General features: G+C 43.5%; 1 pseudogene; it reads left to right on the top strand.

The window, feature by feature from the left end:
* The window catches only part of LOC123996929, a 115,360-nt pseudogene that overhangs the window by 83,171 nt on the left and 8,148 nt on the right, over positions 1-24,041 (top strand).

The raw sequence follows: 24,041 nt of genomic DNA, 5'->3' as shown, positions 1-24,041 counted from the left end.
ACACCGGGTGCTGTAGATATCCTGGAGGGCAAAAGCACTGTGCTCTGATGATGTGTTGGGCTGCCCGTAGCCTTTTTGAGAACCAGACTTCCCTAAACAGGAAGCCTGTGGCACAGAGTCAGCTAGAAATGGGTGGGAACCAGGTATAAATCAGTGACGCCACGCAACATGTCAAACCAATCAAATGCCTTGCTTGGGCGGAGCATCAAAGGTGTTCACTAGATTAGTGTCGTAAATGCAACGGTGTGTGAGTATGTCCATGAAATTGCATATTAAAACCCCATCAAAATATGTTGATGTATGCCTTGTTTGTGGTGAACCGTACGACTGTAACAGGAAAAAACAACCTTTTACAAGGTAAATCGTCTTTATTGCGACCGGACTACACACTGGCTTTTAGTATACATAATGCGACCTGTCACACTGAGTGGTGGGTTTTCAAAAGCAGTAAACTATATGGCTCCTGTTGCAATCTTCTACTCCTATGAAGAAGTGCCAATGACGTGGAAAGAATGGTCTGTTTTGTGAGGGAAAGAGCAAGTTCTATAGTTAGCCGCAGCACATCTTTCCGATCTCTCTCGACCCTCCATAAGTACCAAAAGAGTGTCTGCTCAAGAAAATATGAAGAGTGCGGCGAGACGAGACCTATTCAGGGACCCAACCGCAGCGACAGATGACCAGCCGCCAGATATGGGAATTCAACCGCTACAAGCACTGGTTTTTGGTGCATCATCGGTTCTGACAAGAACAAAAGTGATCACTGCGTACTAACAACATCCAGTAGCTATTTACAGATAACGTTTGTCAATGCAATAGGCCATGCTGCTACAGGTGTACTATTGTTTTTTTTTTATCAGAGTATTAATCATTACACACATTACACTATTCGTAGACTTAGGTTAGGTTGCACAAGTCCTACAGGCTCACATTTGTAGGCTACATTGAATCATATCATCAGTTGGTCATAGTGACATTTGTAGCGTAGATAATTTATACATTGTTTGTATTTTTCCTTGACAATTAAGTAACTGATAAAGCCCATTTTGTGCGGCACCAAAATATATCATTGCAAATGTGTTGCATAATGCAGGTCAGTCTCAGATGTTAAAACCCTATTTTCCTTTTATGAAATGTCACTGTTCTAGTTCAAAATCACGGATATGTAGATGTCCTTTGGAAATAATTGGTATATGTCTTCAAGGTTATCGGCACAGAGAAATAACAAAGTATTTGATGTGAGAACTGCGAATACCATGTGCGCCTCACAAAAAACCTCATCCAATACCAAGGGGCACATGTCCAGTTTGATATTGCTCAGAAAGTCAGCAAGACCGTTTGAGACCACCTCTTGCAACGATTTGTTAAAGCCAGTGAGCTGAAGCAAGAGTCTGGAAAGCACTCTCGTCTAGCAAGTGTGCTTCTTGATCAGAAGGTGTTTGCTTTGACAACTAGCAGGTTCTACCCAAGTTCCAGAACTTCTAAATAAGCCCGTTGCAAAAAATTGTACTATGAGGAACTACTGTGGCAACCACAAATTGAACTTAAACCGTGAGAAGAACAAACTGTCTGCTCATTTGGTATGCAGACAGATGTCACAAACAGTTGATTTCAGCTGGAGTGCTGAGATCCTAGGATGGAAATGATCTTAAATGTCACCGTTAAAGAAGTAATGTAAGAGAGAAAGAAGGCGTTGTACTGAAACCAATGACAATGTCGACTCACAAAATGTGTTTACTTTCATAACATTACGTTCTTTGTTGCTTTTATTTGTGTAATTATTTGAACTGAAAATGTTCTGTAATTTTAGGTATCATCATCATAATCACGCAAGTGTTCATCATATCCCAAAACCTCCAAAGTAATGATAGACAGTAAGGCTATTGCATATCTCACGTCAGCAATGGGCAAAGCAGAAAAAAAATCCTAAATTCATAAAAGTAAGGGAATTGAGCTTAGAATGTTGTCGATTTTTGTCAGGGTTACCCTCATTGGCTGATGTGCAGTAAAACAGAGACACTTCCATGACCATCTGTGTGTGTCATCGCAAGTACAAGGTCCACCGAGCATGCGCAGACCAGCTGGCTGGAGTGTTTTACGGACATGTTCAATCTCTCCTTATCCTAGTCTGCTGACCACACTTGCTTCAAGATGTCTACCATTGTTCCTGTACTCAATAATGCAAAGGTAACTGAACTAAATGACAAGTAGCTCACACTTCTGGCATCATGAAGTGCTTTGAGAGGCTAGTTAAGGATCATATCACCTCCACCATACCTGACACCCTAGACCCACTTCAATTTGCATGCCACCCCAATAGATCCACAGATGATGCAATCGCCATCGCACTGCACACTGCCCTAACACATATGGACAAGATGAATACATATGTGAATGCTGTTCATTGACTACAGCTCAGCCTTGAACACCATAATACTCTCCAACACCATAATATTCTCCAACCTCATCGTTAAGCTCGGGGCCATGGATCTGAACCCTGCCCTGTGCAACTGGGTCCTGGATGTCTTGATGGGCTGCCCCCTGGTGGTGAAGGTAGGAAACAACATATCCACTACGCTTATTCTCAACACAGGGGCCCCAATAGGGGGCGTGCTCAGCCCCCTCCTGTACATTTGAGAGCATCCTGTCGGACTGTATCACCACCTGGTACGGCAACTGCACTGACCACAACTGCAGCGCTCTCCAGAGGGTAGTGTGGTCTGACTAATGCATTACTGGGGGCACACTGTCTACCCTCCAGGACACGTACAGCACCAGATGTCACAGAAAGGCCAAAAATATCATCAAGGACATCAACAACCCGAGCCACGGTATATTCACCCTGCTATCATCCAGAAGGCAAGGTCAGTCAAGGTACATCAGAGCTGGGACCAAGACAATCGTGTATTCACCCTTGGCAATTTTCTCATCCTCCATCTCACTTTGACCCGTGTGTTGACATCAGAGGATAAACTACTATTACCATCGATTTCTCTACTTTCAATTTCAATAAATTGCGGACTGTCGGCTACACTTGACACACTAAACTTTTACCATAGCTTGTAGGTAGACAGACGAAAACGTCTCTTTTCTTTGCAGAGTGTTCAAGCAGAGGCGTTGTAATGCCTTCATCGACTTGATTTTTTGTATAGACCAGACTTCTGTCTAAGCAGAATTACATTTTTTCTCTGTCTTTTCTTACATCTTCTGAAGTGTTGCAAACTAGCTAGCATATGGAACAACTTTCTACATAATATGGCCTACCTGGTCAGAAAACAGTGATGAACATAACATGTCACACCCCCTTCAATGTCCTTGTGGGGGAGGGTTCTAGAAATGTAATAACCAATAAAAATCTTGCAGCTGGGAGCCAGCAGACCATTCACACCCCCATTGTGATGCAACATTCTCTAGACCTCCAAGGGAGGTGTGACAACAATGGGATGTTGAAGGAATGGCAAAGCGAGACTACGATGACCAACACCCTCTGGAGAGCTCTACGGTTGCGGGCAGTGCAGTTGACATACCAGGCGGCAAGGCAGCCCGACAGAACGCTCTTGATGGTGCATCTGTAGACGTTTGTGAAGATCTTAGGGACAAAGACAAATGTATTCAGCCTCATGAGGTTGAAGAGGCACTGTTGAGCCTTCTTTACCACGCTGTCGGTGTGAAGCATTATTCATTTAGGCACACTTTTTAGATTTAGTCTAGTCTTAGTCATTTTGACAAAAATATAATTGCATTACGCTGCCATCTATCCATGGCTTTTGGTTTGGGTAAGTTCTAATCATCACCGTAGGAACAACATGTACTTCCTGATGAACCCAGTTACTGAGTCAGCGTATACTACAATACTATTCATTGATGCGACCTGGAACATTTCCTAGTCCGCGGGATCGAAACAGCAGTGACAATAACTAAAGAAATTATCTTGAGATGTAATGCAGTCAGCATTTGATTGTGAAGTATTCCAGATTGGGAGAACAAAATTATTTGAGTTCCTGTATGTTACCACAATCACACCATGAGTTGTTAATCATGAGACATACCCCTAAACCTCTGTGTTTCCTGGAGAATTCCTGCTTCCTGTTCGCATGATGTAAGGAGAACCCCGCTGGCTGTATGGATGGGGACATTATATCCGGAGAGAGCCATGAATCTGTAAAACTGAGTATGTTACAGTCCCTTTATGTCTCTCTGGAAGGAGATCCTCACCCTGAGCTTGTCTATCTTATTTTCCTGAACGTTAGAGAGTAACACGGAACCCAAACCGGCTGCGCGCGTGCGCCATCGTGCATACATTTATTTTGTCCCCCCACACAAAATGCAATCAAGATACGCAGATTAAAATATCAAAAGAAACACTGATCCAATTTAATCTATTTGGGGACAGGTCGAAAAGCATTAAACATTTATGGCACTTTAGCTAGTTTCCTTGCACTTTCTAGCTAGTTTGTCCTATTTAGCTAATTTGCTGTTGCTAGCTAATTTGTCCTGGGATATATACATTGAGTTGTTATTCTACCTGAAATGCACAAGGTCCTCTACTCCACCAATTAATCCACACATAAAAAGGTCAACCGAATCATTTCTAGTCATCTCTCTTCCTTCCAGGCTTTTTCTTCTTTTGACTTTATGTTGCGATTGGCAACTTTCATAAGTTAGGTGCATTAACGCCACTGACCTCATTCGTATTTCAGTCACCCACGTAGGTATAACCAATGAGGAGATGGCACGTGGGTACCTGCATCTATAAACCAATGAGGAGATGGGAGAGGCAGGACTTGCAGCGCGATCTGCATCAGAAATTGAACCGATTTTAGCCCTTGGTAACGCAGATGCTTGTTGGCGCGCGCGCGAGCAAAAATTGAATAACATAGATTTCTACATTTTATTTTGCAGCACACGCGACGAGAGCGCTGTGGTCAGCCTGTAATATACACGTTAGCATTGGATAATTTGCTCTTCACCTGAGTCTGACTAGAACCCCACTTCTTCTCCGGCGTTGATGTTTTTGTGTTGCAACGGGATGAGTGGGGCTGCCAACTGCCTTGGGATGTTCAAAGAAAGTGTCCAGTTCAGGGAAGTTGAATTTCTGGTGAGATCTAATATCCCAAAGTTATTTTTGGCTATAGGTAATAATACTAGAAACGTAGTGTAAGAAATAACTGTCCCATCTGGCCAGAGAAAACAGTGGTCACGTTATGTATTTATAGCCTAAGCCAATTTATTTAGAAAAACTTTTTTTCTCATTGCAGCCCCCCAAAAAACATTCTGCAACTTCTTAATCACTGTCATAACTCACACAGAGATCGACTTTAAAGGTCCAGTGCAGTGAAAAACAAGATTTTTCTGTGTTTAGATATATATTTCCACACTATGATGTTGGAATAATACATAATACTGTGCAATTGTGAAAATGATGCTAATATCCTTTTAGTGTAAGACTGACTGAAATTTCTTCCTGTTTTGGTGGGATGGAGTTTTGGCCTGCTTGGTATCATCACCACACAGTAAATTAGTTAATAAACCAATAGGAAGAGAGTTCTAAACTTCTGACCATTCCAAGGCAGTCCTAGCAAAATTCTTACTTGAGAAATTGCTATTTGCTAAGGAGTTGCCACCTTCAAAGAGTGGGACACTAATCCAGACACTTGTAAGAAATACCACTACGCCCTCCAATGAATCATCAAACATGCAAAGCGTCAAGATTGAATCCTATTACACCGGCACTGACACTTGTTGGATGTGGCAGGGCTTGCAAACTATCACGGATTACAAAGGGAAACCCAGCCGCGAACTGACCAGTTATGTTAGCCTACCAGACGAGCGAAATACCGTCTATGTGCTTCAAGGCTAGCAAAACTGAACCATGCATGAGAGCACCGACTATTCCGGACATCTGTGTGGTCATGCTCTCCGTAGCCTCGGTGAGTAGAACCTGTAAACAGGTTAACATTCACAAGGCCACAGAGCCAAACTGATTACCAGGACGCATACTCAGAGAATACGCTGACCAGCTGGCAAGTGTCTTTACTGACATTCAACCGCTCCCTGACCCAGTCTGTAATACCAACATGTTTCAAGCAGACAACCATTGTCCCTGTGCCCAAGAACACCAATGTAACCTGGCTAAATTACTATCGGCCCTTAGCACTTACCTGTGGCTATGAAGTGCTTTGAAAGGCTGGTCATGGCTCACAATACCATCATCTCATACAACCTGGATGCACTCAATTCCCATACCGACCCAACAGATCCACAGATGACGCAATCTCAATCGCACTCCACATTTCACTGCTTTTAAACCCACCCCTCTGCTACTCTGTTCATCCCACCTATCTCCGTAAACCGCTCTCTTCTGATTTCCATGTCATATATTTTTCAACTGTGCTGTGATGTTTCACATAAATTCTGAACCTGTCTAATCGCATAGTATCTACAGATTGTAATTTAAAGATACGTGTTTTATTATACTGTTGATTGATTGACAATGGTTTTCCAAATCTTCCAACAGTGCTATTACGGTTCATTTTAGATCAATGTTGTGATTTGTCAGCCATTCCTGAACCTGTTACGAGAAACAATATTTAATTGTTACCCAGAAATGTTTTGCTATTGAGATAAAAACGGCTGCATTGGACCTTGTTTAAGTTCTGAAAGGCACTTCCCAGTGGCCAGTCAGCAGTATTGTTTTGGTTTCCCGAAGATTATTGTCACTTGCCCAAGAAATGGGAAAACAGTTGTTTACATGCAGAAATGCCATAACTTGTCGTTCTCTTGATTAAACATATGTTTTTACTGGCCTGCTACATCGGATGTGTAACTTTTGCAGAGCGTGAGAAGCTCCTATTCATTTCAATGAAACCTTGGCATGAGTGCGCCAGCTCCAAGAGATGAGTGCACTGCTAGAGCTTAAAATTACGCTCTTTGTTCTATTTTCAAGATTTTTGACACACCGCTCATACCTGACAGTACCTATTAACTAGCACTTGTATTCCGTCTCACCACGCTAGCCTTATCCTTGTGTGGGTGCTACCAAGCATGCTAGGTAGTGCTAGGTGTCAACAGCCAATCCAGTAGGGGTTGGAAGCTATAGAGAGCAAAGACTGGTCAGTTGTGCCGCGATGTCAGAGTATTTGCATAAAGTTCAGCTTTCCCCAAATTTGGTCCCACCATGTTAATGTCCCTTGCCCATGATCGCATCACCCTATGGTCCCACTGCCCACTTCACTTCTTCTATTGAAAATGAATAGCTTTCCGTAGTGTCATCGCCCACATCCTCTTCAGTTAATACATACGGTGAGAGCAATAGGATAAAGGGGCTTGCACTCTGCTTGCCCTGACCAAAAGTTACGCTTCCAGTGTAGCAGGTAAACAAAATATACTGCTTCTGTGACGCCCCAGTACAGTGCCTTCAGAAAGCATTCATACCCCTTGACGGATTTCCACATTTTGTTGTGTTACAGCCTGAATTTAAAAAAGAAATGATGTTTTTAGACATTTTTGCAAATGTCAGAAATATCTCACACCACTTAGTCAATACTTTGTAGAAGCACCTTTGGCAGCAATTACAGCTGTGAGTCTTTCTGGGTCAGTATCTGGGTCAGTATTTAAGAGCTTTCCACACCTGGATTGTGCAACATTTGCCCATTTATTATTCTCAACATTCTTCACGCTCTGTCAAATTTGTTGTTGATCATTGTTAGACAATAATTTCAGGTCTTGCCATAGATTTTCAAGTAGATTTAATTCAAAACTGTAACTCGGCCATTCAGGAACATTCCCTGTCTTCTTGGTAAGCAACTCCAGTGTAGATTTGGCCTTGTGTTTTAGGTTATTGTTCTGCTGAATGGTGAATTCATATCCCAGTGTCTGGTGGAAAGCAGACTGAACCAGGTTTTCCTCTAGGATTTTATTCTTTAACGATTACAAGCATATCCATAACATGATGCAGACATCACTATGCTTGAAAATATGGAAAGTGGTACTCCGTGACATGTTGGATTAGCTCCATACATAACTCTTCGTATTCAGGACATAAAGTTTCATTTCTTTACCACGTTTTTAGCAGTTTTACTTTAGTGCCTTATTGCGAACATGATGCATGTTTTGGAATATATTTTATTCGGTACAGGCTTCCTTCTTTCAGTTAGTCATTTAGGTTAGTCTTGTGGAGTAACTACAATGTTGCACCATCCTCAGTTTTCTCCTATCACAGCCATTCAACTCTAACTGTTTTAAAGTCACCATTGGCCTCATGATGAAATCCCTGAGCGGTTTCCTTCCTCTCCAGCAACCGAGTTAGGAAGGATGCCTGTATCTTTGTAATGACTGGGTGTATTGATACACCATCCAATGTGTAATTAGTAGCTTCACTATGCTCAAATGTATATTCAATGTTGTCTTTTTTTTTTTACCCATCTACCAATAGGTGCCATCCTCCCTGGTCTTTGTGGTTGAATCTGTGTTTGAAATTCACTGCTAGACTGAGGGACCTTTACAGATAATTGTTATGTGTTAGACACAGAGATGAGGTAGTCATTCAAAACATCATGTTAAACACTAATATTGCACAAAGGGTGAGAATGTTTACTTGCTACAACAGAGGGGTTGAATACTTATTGACTCAAGACATTTCAGCTTTTCATTTTGAATGAATTTGTAAAACATTGTATAAACATAATTCCTCTTTGACATTATGGGTTATTGGGTGTAGGCCAGCGACACAATCTCACTTTAATACATTTTAGATTCAGGCTCTCACCCAACAAAATGTGAAAAAAGTCAAGCAGTGTGAATACTTTCTGAAGGCCCTGTAGCTATGTTAGGCTGCTGGAATTAAAAGTAGTCCTTGTGTATAGAGTTCTTTAACTTTGCAAACTATACAATCATTGGATTTTGTTCGGCATGCTTTTTAAATTGAAGAATCTGAGAGTCAGCATCATTCTGTTGGAATCGCCCTATGTAATATACTTATCACATTCCGTGCACCACCATAAAATACTAGATATTGAGAGAATAATGTTCTTCCTCTCATTTGGGTTGCTGACCCCTGGTTTGCGACATGGGGCTGAGGGAACATAGACATGGTCCCGTTTAAGGCTGGCGTACTGGAATTCCTTGCATTTTTGTTTTCAGTTTTTTTTTAAAAACTTGCCCGACTGCTCAGTTCACTCACCCCAGGAAATAAGGCAACCCTTAAGGTCCCTGCTACAACTAGGTTCCGGAGTTTTACCTGCATTATTAATAATAATAATATATGCCATTTAGCAGACGCTTTTATCCAAAGCGACTTACAGTCATGTGTGCATACATTCTACGTATGGGTGGTCCCGGGAATCGAACCCATTTAACCATCAGGAGGAAAATAATTGCCGACCGGCATCTCCGGCTTTCCTAACATCACAGACATTCCAAACAGAAGTGCACAGACTCTGCCCACAAGCTATCATTTTCCAACCCACTCTTTACTCCACACTTCCGCTTTACTTCCCAGCATAGGAAATGGCAATCTGATGTAACTGAATGTGAAGTTGCTATGCAATTGTATCCAATGTTATACTTGATGTGCCTTGTAAAGTGCAAACAGGAAATGTGTAATTGAGTTCACTTATTCCTTCTTGTTCACAGGACTTTTTTCAAAGAGCTTGAAAATTGCATGGAGAGGCCAGAGTTGGTGGGGACTTGCTTTTTGAAAAGGGTGAGTTCCTTGTGTTTAATGTCATTTGGAAACTGAAGGCCGTTACTGTGTTGTTACGGTGTGTTGCAGTGCCAAGTCTCTGTGTGTGTCTCTCTCCAGAAAGAAGAGCTGCAGATCTATGAGAAATACTGTCAGAACAAGCCACGATCAGAGGCACTGTGGAGACAGTGTGGTGACGGCCTGTTTTTCCAGGTGACTCCCCTTCCCTATGTGTCTCAGTGTTAACATGGTTATGATACAGTATTCCACTATATAATGGTGTCAGTTTCCATTAAGCAACATGTCATTGGACAAACTTACATTTTCTGTTTGGATGACTGAAATTATAACATGATTGCAACTAGAAACATTCTGTGATGTTTGTTACTGCAGGAGTGTCAGAAGAAGCTGGACCACAAACTCTCCCTGGATGCATATTTACTCAAGCCTGTGCAGAGGATCACCAAGTACCAGCTGATGCTCAAGGCAAGTTTATCACAGTCAAATCTCTCACCATACAATCAAGCCTTCTACATCAACACACAGATAACAGATAACAGATATTATACTCAAACTTGATCCTTGGACGAACATGCAGAACACTTCATTCAGTCCTAATCTGATTGGAAGTCTCAAGTATATGTATTTGTCATGCCTAGTGCACCTTGATATCTTGCAGGACAACCAACCACACAGATAGGTCAGTACCTGTAGCCATGTTGCTGAAAAGACACAGCTGAATGGATATTGAATAGTATAAGTTGCTGTTGGTTTTAGAGCGGTTTCTTTGCAGTAGCCTGTGTGGTTGGAAAGGCTTCATTCTGAGACTTGGTCTGTTGTTTGTGTAGGACTAAGCCAAACACTGAAAGATACATTATTTATCCAACTTCACTTTGTCCCTACTGGCTCTGTTCCCCTTCTAGGAGATGCTGAAATGCAGTAAGAATCAGGAGGGTACTGCTGAGTTGGAGGAGGCCCTGGCCACCATGCTGGACATCATCAAGTCTGTCAATGACTCCATGCATCAGATCGCCATAACAGGATTTGAGGTCAGTATGACTGGGCTGGAGTTTAAGGGTTTGACAAATCAGTTTGATACCTATCTTAGAGTGGATCTGCTGGGCTGTGGGAAAGTTATAGGAAACCCTGCCGTAAATGAGTTTGACTAATCGGGAGGAGAGAGACTGTCATAGCTAGGCTGTATAGATGTATAGAGGGTGTACTGTGTGGGTGTGGGACTGATGGCCTCCGTGTCTCTCTCACCCCTTAGGGAAACCTTAGTGAGCTGGGGAAGCTTCTGATGCAAGGCTCGTTCAACGTGTGGACGGACCACAAGAAGGGCCACAGCAAGGTGAAGGACCTGGCTCGCTTCAAGCCCATGCAGAGGCACCTGTTCCTCTACAACAAGATGCTGCTCTTCTGTAAGAAGCGGGAGGAGACCACGGACGAGAAGCCATCCCCCTCCTATAGCTTCAAGCACTCACTAAAGGTGAGGTCGGTTGGTGGGGTCAGTTCTTTTTGGACAAACATAACCTGTGTGTATATACCAAACATCACCTTTTGTGTAGGAGAACTATTTCTGACCTGAAATTGAAAGTCCATTTGCTTGCCTGTAGGGCCATACTGCCCACTGTCCTACACTAAGTTCCCCCCGCCTCAAATGGAAACTTCACAGTGGCTCTCTCAGACCCCTGAGAACCTTGGTAATTCACTGTCACTCCCCATATTTCAATTCAAGCTTATCTAGACACATGAAAAATCAAGGCAGTAAACCGGGCCCTACGATGACAGGAACCTTTCATCACTGGGATCCTGGAACAACCATATGTTTTCTTGAGGAAACCTTTGAACTTGTTTTCTGCTCCCACTCGCTGGCTAGTGTGCATGTAACCAACTCAATGAATAGTGCTGCTCATCGCTCAATAGAAGTGAAAAGACACGTTTCAGCTTGTAAAGAAAAAGCTTTAGCAGTTCACATTGGGAGAATACAAGGGCATCCTAGTGTGAATCAGTGGTGTAAATCTCAAATATAAAGCTGTCCTGTTTAATAACCACAGCCTTGCCTTTGTTTCAGATGAGTGCTGTGGGAATCACAGAAAATGTCAAAGGAGACATTAAGAAGTTTGAGGTCTGGTATAACGGCAGAGAGGAGGTCTATATTATTCAGGTACATGTCCATATAGTTTCTGTGTAAAAAAACAACTTCCAAAACATATCCATTGTTCCCATTTGATATGAACAGTTATAGTCTAAAGAATTCTAAATACATACTATATAAACTTGATAAAACGGTGATTCAGTAACATCCTTTACTAAGTAGTATACAGTGCATTTGGAAAGTATTAAGACTCCTTCCCTTTTTCCACATTTTGTTACGTAAAGCCTTATTCTAAAATGGATTAAATTCAATAAGCAAAATAAGGACAAAGCGAAAACAGGTTTTTGAAAATTTTGCGAATTTATTGTCAAATAAAAAACGGATACCTTATTTACATAAGTATTCAGACCGTCAAAATAAATTGAGCTTAGGTGCATCCTGTTTCCATTGATTATCCTTGAGATGTTTCTACTACTAATAATTGGAGTCCAACTGTGGTAAATTCAATTGATAGGACATGATTTTGAAAGCCACCATTTGTCTATATATGATCCCACACTTGACAGTGCATGTCCAAGCAAAAGAGACAGGATTGTGACGAGGCACAGATCTTGGTAAGGGTACTAAAAAATGTCTGCAGCATTGAAGGTCCCCAAGAACACAGTGGCCTCCGTCATTCTTAAATGGAAAAAGTTTAGAACCATCAAGCTGGCCGCCCGGCCAAACTGAGCAGTTGGGGGAGAAGGGCCATGGTCAGGGAGGTGACCAATAACCCAATGGTCACTCTAACAGACATCCAGAGTTAATCGTTGGAGATGAGAACCTTCCAGAAGGACAACCATCTATGCAGCACTCCACCAATCAGGCATTTTTGGTAGATTGGCCAGATGGATGCCACTCCTAGTAAAAGGCACATGACAGACCACTTGGAGTTTGCCAAAAGGCACCTAAAGGACTCCGACCATGAGAAACAAGATTCTCTGGTCTGGTGAAACCAAACCCTTTGACCACTGGGTGGCAGTGTTGCCCTATGAAGAGTAGCCACCCACAGACATCATTCTCACAGAAACATCCATTGTCTGGTGTGAGACAGGCTGTAGAGTGAAACCTCAGGGTGTTTATATATATATATATATGTATAACTGTGTGTTTGTGTGTCTCCACAGGCTCCCTCCATGGATGTGAAGAACATGTGGGTGTCAGAGATCCGAAAAGTTCTGACGGGCCAGCTCGAAGCTTGCAGAGGTATACAGTGTGTGGGGGTTTTCTCTAGGCATATTCAAACCACCATCTCTCTCATACAGCACTAGACATCTGAACACAACCCTGAACCCTCTCAGAATGCTGATGTGAATGTTAAGCAGTGGGAAGGGGGGGTTATTCAGTGTTGGAGGAGAGATGATTTAGAGGTAGGGGAGGGAGGTGGACAACTGTTTGTGAACACATACCTGGCCCTGACGGTACAGTACACACACACACACACACACACACACACACACACACACACACACACACACACACACACACACACACACACACACACACACACACACACACACACACACACACACACACACACACACACACACACACACACACACACACACACACCCTCCAGCAGTATGCATCAATCGCCGACTGTTCCGCTCTGAAGCTCCTGACAGTCAGGAAAGCGACCCTCTGCTCTGTCTACACTCGGCTGGACTGACAAGCTGTGTGTATGAGAGAGAGGATGTGTGTGTGTGAGGGGACTGAGTAATGACATAGCAGCCCTCATATGAAGCAGAGTGAGAGAAAGATGCTCTGGCCTGCTGGAGGGTTGGAGGTGATTTACGCCTGTCTCGGCTGGCGAGCGGGGGGAGGGCAGAAAATAGCGGCACACAAGATAAGCCACTGTGTGAGGTATTAAAAAGCCCGGCGATGTAGGGTTTGTGTAATAGCAGGACAAGGCCAGTATACAGACCATCCAGCTCCAGCAATGGCTTGTACTGAGGATACCGGCTGCAGCTGTTTGATTTGATGACTCCCGTGGGCCTTGGCAGTTAACTGTCCTGTCCTCCTGTTAAAGGTCCAATGCAGCCATTTTTCTTTCAATATCAAATCATTTCTGGGTAACAATTAAGTACTTTACTGTGATTTTTCTTTCCAATAAAACTTGTCAAAAAGAAACAAAAATAGCTTCTTAGTAAAGAACAATTTCGCAAGCAAGAATTTTGATAGGACTGTCTGTGAGTGGTCTGAGTGGGGAGGGGAATACTGAAAATTAGCTATTATTGGCAGATAGTTTTGGAACTATTTTTCTTATTGGTCTATTAAATAATGTACTGCCTGCCTTGGTGATGTCACCAGGCAGGCCAAAACTCCATCCCACCAGAAGAGGCTGAAATTCCAGGCAGTCTTTTCAAACAGCTCTTACACTAAAAGGGCATTATCATTTTGACTGCACTGTGCCTTTAAAGACACGGATTAGTGGCTTCCATTCTGTCTGCACCACTGTTTTGGTCTATGGCTTCAGGTCTGACTGCGATGTTTTGGTCCACGGACTCTCCTGTGGCTTATGTGACTCCTGGGATTTCTCCTGTTTTATCGCATGGCATTGAAACACATAGGCTTATCAGCCTGCTTTTGACTGCAGGTTTCTCACACAGTCCTACCTACACACAGTGTGACATGCACAATCATGCAAACAACAAACACATGTGCGCGCACACACACACACACACACACACACACACACACACACACACACACACACACACACACACACACACACACACACACACACACACACACACACACACACACACACACACACACACACACTTGCATACCTAAGATCTCACCCAACAAATTCACCTCACTGACCTTTTTATGTCAATTTAACCTAAACTAATATCCCTGTCATTCCATTGAAAGTAAATCTACGTTCTATTCCAATGCCATTTTCTTTTCTCCATTCACAGAGGCTAGTCAACTCCATCAGAAGATCACTGAGAATGTGTATCATGCTCCCATGAGGTAGAGTACTCCGTCTCTCAACGTTTTCATCATGTCGTGTGATTGAATGGCGGCACCGCACAGATGCTCTCAAGGATAGTGAATGTAACGCTTCTACAGTGGCTGTGTGATTGACTGTCCTATATCTCTCCTCTCCTCCACTCAGAAACATGCGCAAAATGGCCCTGAGGCAGTCGGACTCGTCTAGCCCGGAGACAGGCTTCAGGAGGAGCAACCCCAGCCCCAACATGAGACAGAAACGAGGTGAGATGTCACACAGCCGCAGCCAGCCCCGCCAGGCTCCCGGCCCTGCCAAACCAGCTCCGCTGACTGGAAACAAAAGGCAGCAACTTCCATGTACAAATCAACCCATAATGGCATTATGAAAGACACCACACTGATGGCACAATTAGCTGGGATGTTTTACTGGCTCCAACTCTTTCTGTCTCGGCATCAGCCCAAGCCAACCCCTCACCACCACTTCCCTTTGATCGCTCACTACATACACTATACTGGCAGATGAGGATGAGGTAATGGGTAAGATTTCACGCTGTGTAAAGGCCGGCAGCAGAGCGCTGCTGCATCACAGTGCGAGGGAGCTGGGCTAATGGTATTCTTCCAGGGAGTGGGTGGTTCTTCCAGGGAGTGGGTGGTTCTTCCAGGGAGTGGGTGATTCTTCCAGGGAGTGGGTGATTCTTCCAGGGAGTGGGTGGTTCTTCCAGGGAGTGGGTGGTTCTTCCAGGGAGTGGGTGATTCTTCCAGGGAGTGGGTGGTTCTTCCAGGGAGTGGGTGGTTCTTCCAGGGAGTGGGTGGTTCTTCCAGGGAGTGGGTGGTTTTTCCAGGGAGTGGGTGGTTCTTCCAGGGAGTGGGTGGTTCTTCCAGGGAGTGGGTGGTTCTTCCAGGGAGTGGGTGGTTCTTCCAGGGAGTGGGTGGTTCTTCCAGGGAGTGGGTGGTTCTTCCAGGGAGTGGGTGGTTCTTCCAGGGAGTGGGTGGTTCTTCCAGGGAGTGGGTGGTTCTTCCAGGGAGTGGGTGGTTCTTCCAGGGAGTGGGTGGTTCTTCCAGGGAGTGGGTGGTTCTTCCAGGGAGTGGGTGGTTCTTCCAGGGAGTGGGTGGTTCTTCCAGGGAGTGGGTGATTCTTCCAGGGAGTGGGTGATTCTTCCAGGGAGTGGGTGATTCTTCCAGGGAGTGGGTGGTGGTGGTTAGAAGAGGAGAGTTGCTCTTTGACTCTGGATGTGGCCAGTGGCTGGACATCCCTGGCTCTAGAAGTAAGTGGATCCGACAGGTGCTTAGTCCTGGGTGCATGAGGCCCTTTATTACCCCCCACCACAGAATCACCGAGAAAATCTATGAAATCTCTCCCATTCTCCTCTGTGGGAAAGGAATATTACAGAAGCTAGTTGAGCAATGGTGTTTTTCAGTACCAACCTTATACTAAAATGTCTACATTATTCATGTAGTTACACAACCGCAGTACAGTACGGTTTTGACTACAATAAGTTTTGAACTGTGGTCTGTGGGTCTTTTTAGTTTTGACCCATATGTAACTGATGCCAACCATTTACCTGATTGGGACTGTTTCCTTTTTGGTCAGAAGGACCCATTCCAGAGGTCATGACCCCAAATACTGTAGTCCCACTAGTACACCTCCCACTATTCTTCCCCAGTCATCTGGGGTTAGTCTGACTAGCTGTTAGATTCTGCCAACGGTACGATATATACCACGCTCAGATAGTCTGATGAAAGGCTTTCCCATTCTTTATTTTTTTAAACATTTTTCCACCCAGCTTTTTCCCCCAATTTCGTGGTATCAAATTGTCTCATCACTGCAACTCGGAAGAGGCGAAGGTAGAGAGTCGTGCATCCTCCGAAACACAACACAGCCAAGCCGCACTGCTTCTTGACACAACGCCCACTTAACCTGGAAGCCAGCCGCACCAATGTGTCGGAGGAAACACCGTACACCTGGCGAGGCGTCAGTGTGCACTGCGCCTGGCCTGCCACAGGCAGTGGTAGCTTAGTCAGTCTACTGTATTCTCTCTCATAGTTGTCCAAAAGCTCAGATTTATTTTCTAATCTCAAGATCTCCAGAAGGCCAGAGTAACCTCAGAGGACAGAAGCAGCAGCTGCGTTGACATCTCTCTGTTTGGCAGCTTTGACAGAGGTGTGAGAAGAGATGAACCTGGAAGTTGTGATTATTCTGTGTTCTCACAATCAGAAGGTGATAATTATGTACATGATAATATGGACATTTTGAGCAGTCCTCCAGGGCAGGTAGTTCAAGTGTCCTTGAAATCACACACTCTCCAAGACAAGCTGTCCATTTTGAAAAAGTGTAAAACTGTCTTCTAGTTTTGGCATTGGCAGGTGTCTAAATCCTTATACCGTTGCAGTTCCAGCATGATTGTGGAGGACTCTTCTCTTCCTAATGCAGGTTGTGTTGATGGAACATAGAGGGGTAAATCATGGACCAGGTTTGTCCGTATGGTGAAAGTCTCCAGAAAATTCCATGGCAAACGTATTATGCATCTCAGAGCTCTGTCAGCATTGTGATTAGACCAGAGAGAGACCTGTTTAGTGGAGATGAGAAAGATCTAGAATAAAGCCATCATTAAGGACCATCTGTCTCCAACATAATCTTACAAACATAACAGCACTCTTCAAACTTGTGACAATTTGAATATATTTTCAGAAATAGGTTTAGGTTGATCTACCCCTGATCTTTGAATCAGTTTTCATGCGGACTCAAGTGTGGGTGGTTGAATAGGGGTCTTCATAATGTCCAGGATTGTCATGGTATCCATTACTCTTACAAAGTCGTCCCTCAGGCTTTCTCTCTACCCTCTGCTTCTGCTTTCTCCTTTATTGTTTTCCTCTCCCTTTCCCTCCCTAGCTGAGGCTTCTGCAACTAATAGCCCTGACCACAATGCTGCTCTCGCTAGAAAGCGCTTCACCTTGCAGGGCCTCTCCAATAGAAGGTCTCTTCCCTCAGGTAAAGAAGCCATGACATCTCCACTGACCTGCTCACCTGTCCTTATCACCACCATGTCCCCATCCCGTCTTTGAAGAGGTCCCACTCATTGTGTTGTATACAACTTCACCTACTCTCATTCATTCTCTTTGTTAGTCATTATCCTTATTCTGCTACTCTCTATGTCCTCGTGCCGCAGGCAGTGCTGCTAATACACACTGGTGTTTTCGCTTAGAGCAGAGAACTAGTGTATGTAAATTATGTCAGGCGGAGTCAGAGGAAGGCACAAAAAATTGTGCGACTCCAGCCACCTAAGCCGTAGACTGTCCTCTCTGCTACCGCACGGAAACTGGTACCAGTGCACCAAGTCTGGAACCAACAGGACTTTAAACAGATTCTACCCCCAAGCCATGAGACTGCTCAACAAGATTGCTAAATAGCTAATCAAGTGGTTACCCAGACTACCTGCATTTACCCTTTTTTGCACTGACTATGCACACACACTAGACTCTACCCACACACTCACACATACTTACACCGACAACCCAACACACACATGCACACATTACATACTCCTACATACACATATGCACACACATGCATACCGATAACACACACACATCACGTATGCTCCTGCTCCACATACGCTGCTGCTACAGATCAATCTATTATCTCTCCTGTTACCTAGTCACTTTATCCCTATATATATATACTCAGTGGCCAGTTTATTAGATACACCCATCTAGTACCGGGTCGGACCCTCCTTTGCCTCCAGAACAGACTGAATTCTTTGGGGAATGGAAACATTGCTCAATTGGTATCAAGGGACCTAATGTGTGCCAGGAAAATATTCCCCACACTATTATACCGCCGCCACGAGCCTGTACTGTTGACACTAAGCAGGATGGGGCCATAGAATCATGCTGCTTACATCAAATCAGCATGACCCAACAGGAACTGGAATTTGTCGGACCCTTCCTCAATTGTCCAGTGTTGGTGATCGCCTGCCCACTGGAGGTGCTTCTTCTTGTTTTTAGCTGATAGGAGTGGAACCCTATGTGGTCATCTGTTGCAATAGCCCATCCGTGAGAAGTTGTGCGTTCTGAAATGCCGTTCTGCATACCACATGCCATTATTTGCTTGTTTATGGACCGCCTGTTAGCTTGCACGATTCTTGCCATTCTCCTTCGACCTCTCATCAACGATCTGTTTTCGCCCACAGGAATTCCGCTCACTGGATGGTTTTTTTTTTTTCGACTCAGTACTGGTACTCACTGTATATAGCCATAGTATATAGTTATTAGTTATATGGTTATTTTTCTTGTTATTGTTATTCACTGTGTATTTATTTCTTGTCATTATTTTTTATTTTGTATCTTTTAACTCTGCATTGTTGGGGATTGTTGAACCCGTCAGTAAGCATTTCACCCTTAGTCTACACCTGTAGTTTACGAAGCATGTGACAGATAACATTTGATTTGATTAGAATTTTCCAAATACTAGTATGTCTCGAGAACAAAGGGATTTCACATTTTCAAGACTATGGAACAACCTTGGCATCCAGGCAATGAAAATGCATGAAGGCTAAATTCACAGACAGGTAGCCTTAGTAAATGTCAGCCTGTAATGCTTTTGACATTCAAAAGTGTATTAACATTTTTTTAAGAGGATGGTTTGATTCAAGGTTCTTCTCCACAGAATACATCCTTAATAACAATACTGATAGCCTGATTAGCTACATCTGATTATATTTTTACAACAAACATTAGATTTATTTTAGTTAAACAAACCAATTGAACAGGGAGAGGTTTATTTGATTATTATTTACTTACCACTTTGGTGCTATTACAGGGGTCTTGAGGTTTGTAAGTGGGCAATAACATTACTGTACATAATATGTCGTCATTTGTATGGTGATAATCTAATACTGTGTAGTTGGCTCCATTCATGATGCAGAGCAGGCTAGCTGAAGAGAAATGGACACTGAGGGGGTGATGTTTTTGTACTTATTGGCCCGCCGAGGTAATGCCTCGCTGTGAACTTGAGTTGTCGATAGATTTCATCTTGTTACAATACACCACCCCACCCATACCCCACCCATACCCCACCCATCCTAAATGATATCATGACCGCCATCGATAAAATAGAGTAGGAGCAGCCGTCTTCATCGACCTGGCCAAGGCTTTTGACTCAGTCACTGCATTCTTATCGGCAGACTCAACAGCCTCGGTTTCTCTAATGACTGCCTCGCCTGGTTCACTAACTACTTCTCAGATAGAGTTCAGTGTGTCAAATCGGAGGGCCTGTTGTCGAGACCTCTGGCAGTCTCTATGGGGGTGCCACAGGATTAAATTCTCGGGCCAACTCTTTTCTCTGTATATATCAATGACGTTGCTCTTGCTGCGGGTGATTCTTTGATCCACCTCTACGCAGACGACACCATTCTGTATACATCTGGCCTTCTTTGTTAACAAACCTCCAAACGAGCTTCAACGCCATACAACACTCCTTGCGTGGCCTCCAATTGCTCTTAAATGAAAGTAAAACAAAATGCATGCTCTTCAACCGATCGCTACCCCTCCCACGACTAGCATCACTACTCTGGACGGTTCCGACTTAGAATATGTCGACAACTATAAATACCTAGGTGTCTGGCTAGACTGTAAACTCTCCTTCTAGACTCATATTAAGCATCTCCAATCCAAAGTTAAATCTAGAATTGGCTTCCTATTCCCTAACAAAGCCTCCTTCACTCATGCTGCCAAACATACCCTCGTAAAACTGACTATCCTACCGATCCTTGACTTTGGCGATGTCATTTACAAAATAGCTTCCAACACTCTACTCAGCAAATTGGATGCAGTCTATCACAGTGCCATCCATTTTGTCACCAAAGCCCCATATACTACCCACCACTGCGACCTGTATGCTCTCGTTGGCTGGTCCTCGCTACATATTCGTCACCAAACCCACTGGCTCCAGGTCATCTATAAGTCTTTGCTAGGTAAAGCTCTGCCTTATCTCAGCTCACTGCTCACTATAGCAACACCCACCCGTAGGTATATTTCACTGGTCATCCCCAAAGCCAACAGCTCCTTTGGCTGCCTTTCCTTCCAGTTCTCTGCTGCCGATGACCGGAACGAATTGCAAAAATCACTGAAGTTGGTGACTTATATTTCCCTCACTAACTTTAAGCATCAGCTGTCAGAGCAGCTTACCGATCACTGCAGCTGTAAACAGCCCATCTGTAAATAGCCCATCCAACCAACTACCTACTTTATCCCCATATTTGTTATTTTTTTTGTGCTCTTTTGCACACCAGTATTTCTACTTGCACATCCTCATCTGCACATATATCACTCCAGTGTAAATTGCTAAATTGTGATTACTTCGCCACTATTGGCCTATGTATTGCCTTACCTCCTTACCACTAGCGGTTCTGGATGGGAGCCAGTGCCCCTGTGACAACAATTTTGGAACCACTTGTGGCCCCCCTAAATGTGGTGTATCTCATTTTTGCTGTCGTTCTTTTTTTTAACATCCTTTATTAGACAGTGGCAATGCGGAACATTCTCTTTTGCCTGCTAATGCAATGCAGTGAAGAAAATGATATGACAACAATAACGTCTAATGTAACTGGCCCCTACTATAAGTACAACTGGCCCCAGTTTGGCCCCCCCCAGTCGAAATGGTCTAGAACCTCCACTGCTCCTTACTTCATCTGCTCACACTGTATACAGATTTTTCTATTGTGTTATTGACTGTATGTTTGTTTATTCCATGTGTAACTCTGTGTTGTTGTTTTTGTAGCACTGCTTTGCTTTATCTTGGCCAGGTCGCAGTTATAAATGAGAACTTGTTCTCAACTGGCCTACCTGGTTAAATAAAGGTGAAATAAAAAATCGACAAAATAATTGGTTTCTAATATGCGCCTGTGAGGATGCCGCCACCCGCCCGCAATGTCCACGATTTGTCTTCATCTTCCTGCACTTCCTCGTGTCTCCTCCATTCATTGCATGTTTCTCAGTCCCACAGTCAACCGCCTGCCTGTTTGAACTCACTAATTTGATACAACTAAGAGAAATTAATAATCTTGAAGGGATAGCGTGCCATTTTGGCAATTAAGTCTCTGCGTGCTGTTTTGAAGGAAGTTGAAGGTCTGGAGCCATTGCTAACTATCATTAACGCAATGACTGGAAGTCTAAAGGAACAGCTAGCATGCTTCTACTTCCTTCAAACTGCATGAAGAGACACAAAAATACACTCCATGAGGTCATCTGACTCTGGGTAAGTAGAAAAAAGGGCTTAATTGCTAAAATGTCACACTATACATTTAAGCTGGACAGTGTATAGTGAGGAATCAACAGTGACAGTTATCACCAAGTCTTGTATCAAATCAGAAGTCAATCCAGAGAAAAGGCAGGAATCCTCAAAGCAATATGCTCATTTAGCCTTGCCATTAAAATGCTTCTCTGTGCCTTCCTGTGCCATCCATCCCTCTCTCCCTCCTTCATATTCTTCTGCCCAGCTAATTGCTAACCCTGCCCTGCCTTTCACAGCCGATCCTCCATCTAAGGTGACAGATGTCACGCGCCGCTTCTCTTTAGCCTCCTCTATCAGTGTCTCCGCCACCAGACGCACAAAAGGTACCTGATTGCCTGGGGTCTTTCGCTTTCTTTTTATCTCTCCTTCCTTCGCCATCAAACTTTTGAAAGGGGCTGAGAGCTGGTACAGACCGGTTAGTGAGAGGGCTCTTTGAGAGAGAGAGAGGGAAGGGAGAGAGAGCTAGAGATGTAGAGAGTAAGAGTCAGCTAAGGTAATGAGAATTAAAAAAAAATATTGACAAGTCCTACCCATTTATGAATCTCATGATATTGATGAGATGATGAATGACGAGATGATGTCTTTCTCAGAAATGAAACAAAAAGGAACATTTTCTGTTGTTGAGAAACCATAGTAATCAAATGTAAATTTTGATAAGCTGACATTTGGAATGTGGGGTGACATTCAGAGCTGCAAAGCATGTGCAATTGTTGTGGAATTTAGATGAGAACTTAATTTTGCCAATATTTCCCTCCTTTCTTCTTCCTAATTAATCAAGTATTTCAATCATTTATGAGCAATGAAAACTGAGAATGTACAATAGAATGGATTTTGCTTGACTGTCTCAATAGATCTCATTTTCCACTAACACTTCCACTATGCATTCATTGCCCCTGACAGGTCCTCCTTCAACTCATGTTAAAAAGACCAAAAGACATGAGATAAAGAGTGATCCAACACCATTCGGTTATGAAGGTAGCTATAGCTATAGCAGTATGCTGTGGATCTGTGCATGTTCAGCCGTCTTTGTTAATGGGGACGGCTTTGCATTTTGGTGAGGTGACATGTGTGTGTGTGTGTGTGTGTGTGTGTGCGCGTGCATGTGTGCTGGCATGCGTGTCTGTGTTCATGTGTGGGTGTGTGTTTTGCCTGCTCCGTTGTGATTCAATGTGATGCATGGTATATGTATTAGTTTGGCACAAAAAGTGCTGAACAAGATGACTTCACATTAGCAGTGCCATGTTGTTGGTAATGAGTCAGTGTGGCTGTGGAGCGATGATGGCTCCTTAATTTATTTCTGAATGCGTATATCAATTTCCTGCAATGTGATGTAAAATGGCATCCCAGTGGTCTGTAAAGAGCTCATTTCCTCCCAGATACATTACGCAGTGCTATCCCTGCTGCGAGCAGACACAAAGGCACCACAAGCACTGATTCAGCTGTGCCTAGGTCCACTTCTCAACCAGGTAATCTACTGATGGAAAGTCACGCTATGACCTATTTATCTTTTCTCATTTTGCTGGTTTTGGTTAAACATTTTTTCTCTTTTTTTGCCATTGAGTGTCTTGTTGTATGTGACACCTTTTCGATTGGTTTCTTGCATTGTGTTTTTTGTTGTTGTTGATATTTCCAACTTCTTCAAACCTTCTTTGACTGTCAGAATAAACGTTTCAGAATGTTCAATGCTTATGTGTAAAGGGTACATTTGCAAAGCAGTGGATGTGTAATGCCATGTCTTAAAACGAACGTGTTCACTTATTCTAGTCAACTGAAGGGTTAACAGGACCTTGTCTTCTTTCTGTGTGCTCTTTTTCTCTAGGCTGGACCCAACGGTGTTTGCCTTCAATGGACACAGAGGACTTTGAAACCATCCATTCGAGTGCAGAGGAGCTCTCCAACTCTTCGGATGGTGAGGACCAGTCCAGTAATAAAAATGTAAGTAATGTTGAATAAATCCTGACAGGTAACTTCATCCC

This window comes from Oncorhynchus gorbuscha, linkage group LG15 (assembly GCF_021184085.1).
Source record: "Oncorhynchus gorbuscha isolate QuinsamMale2020 ecotype Even-year linkage group LG15, OgorEven_v1.0, whole genome shotgun sequence".
NCBI classification, from domain to species: Eukaryota; Metazoa; Chordata; class Actinopteri; order Salmoniformes; family Salmonidae; genus Oncorhynchus; species Oncorhynchus gorbuscha.
Note: the sequence above shows the minus strand (reverse complement) of the source record. Positions and strands in the feature narration are given on the sequence as shown.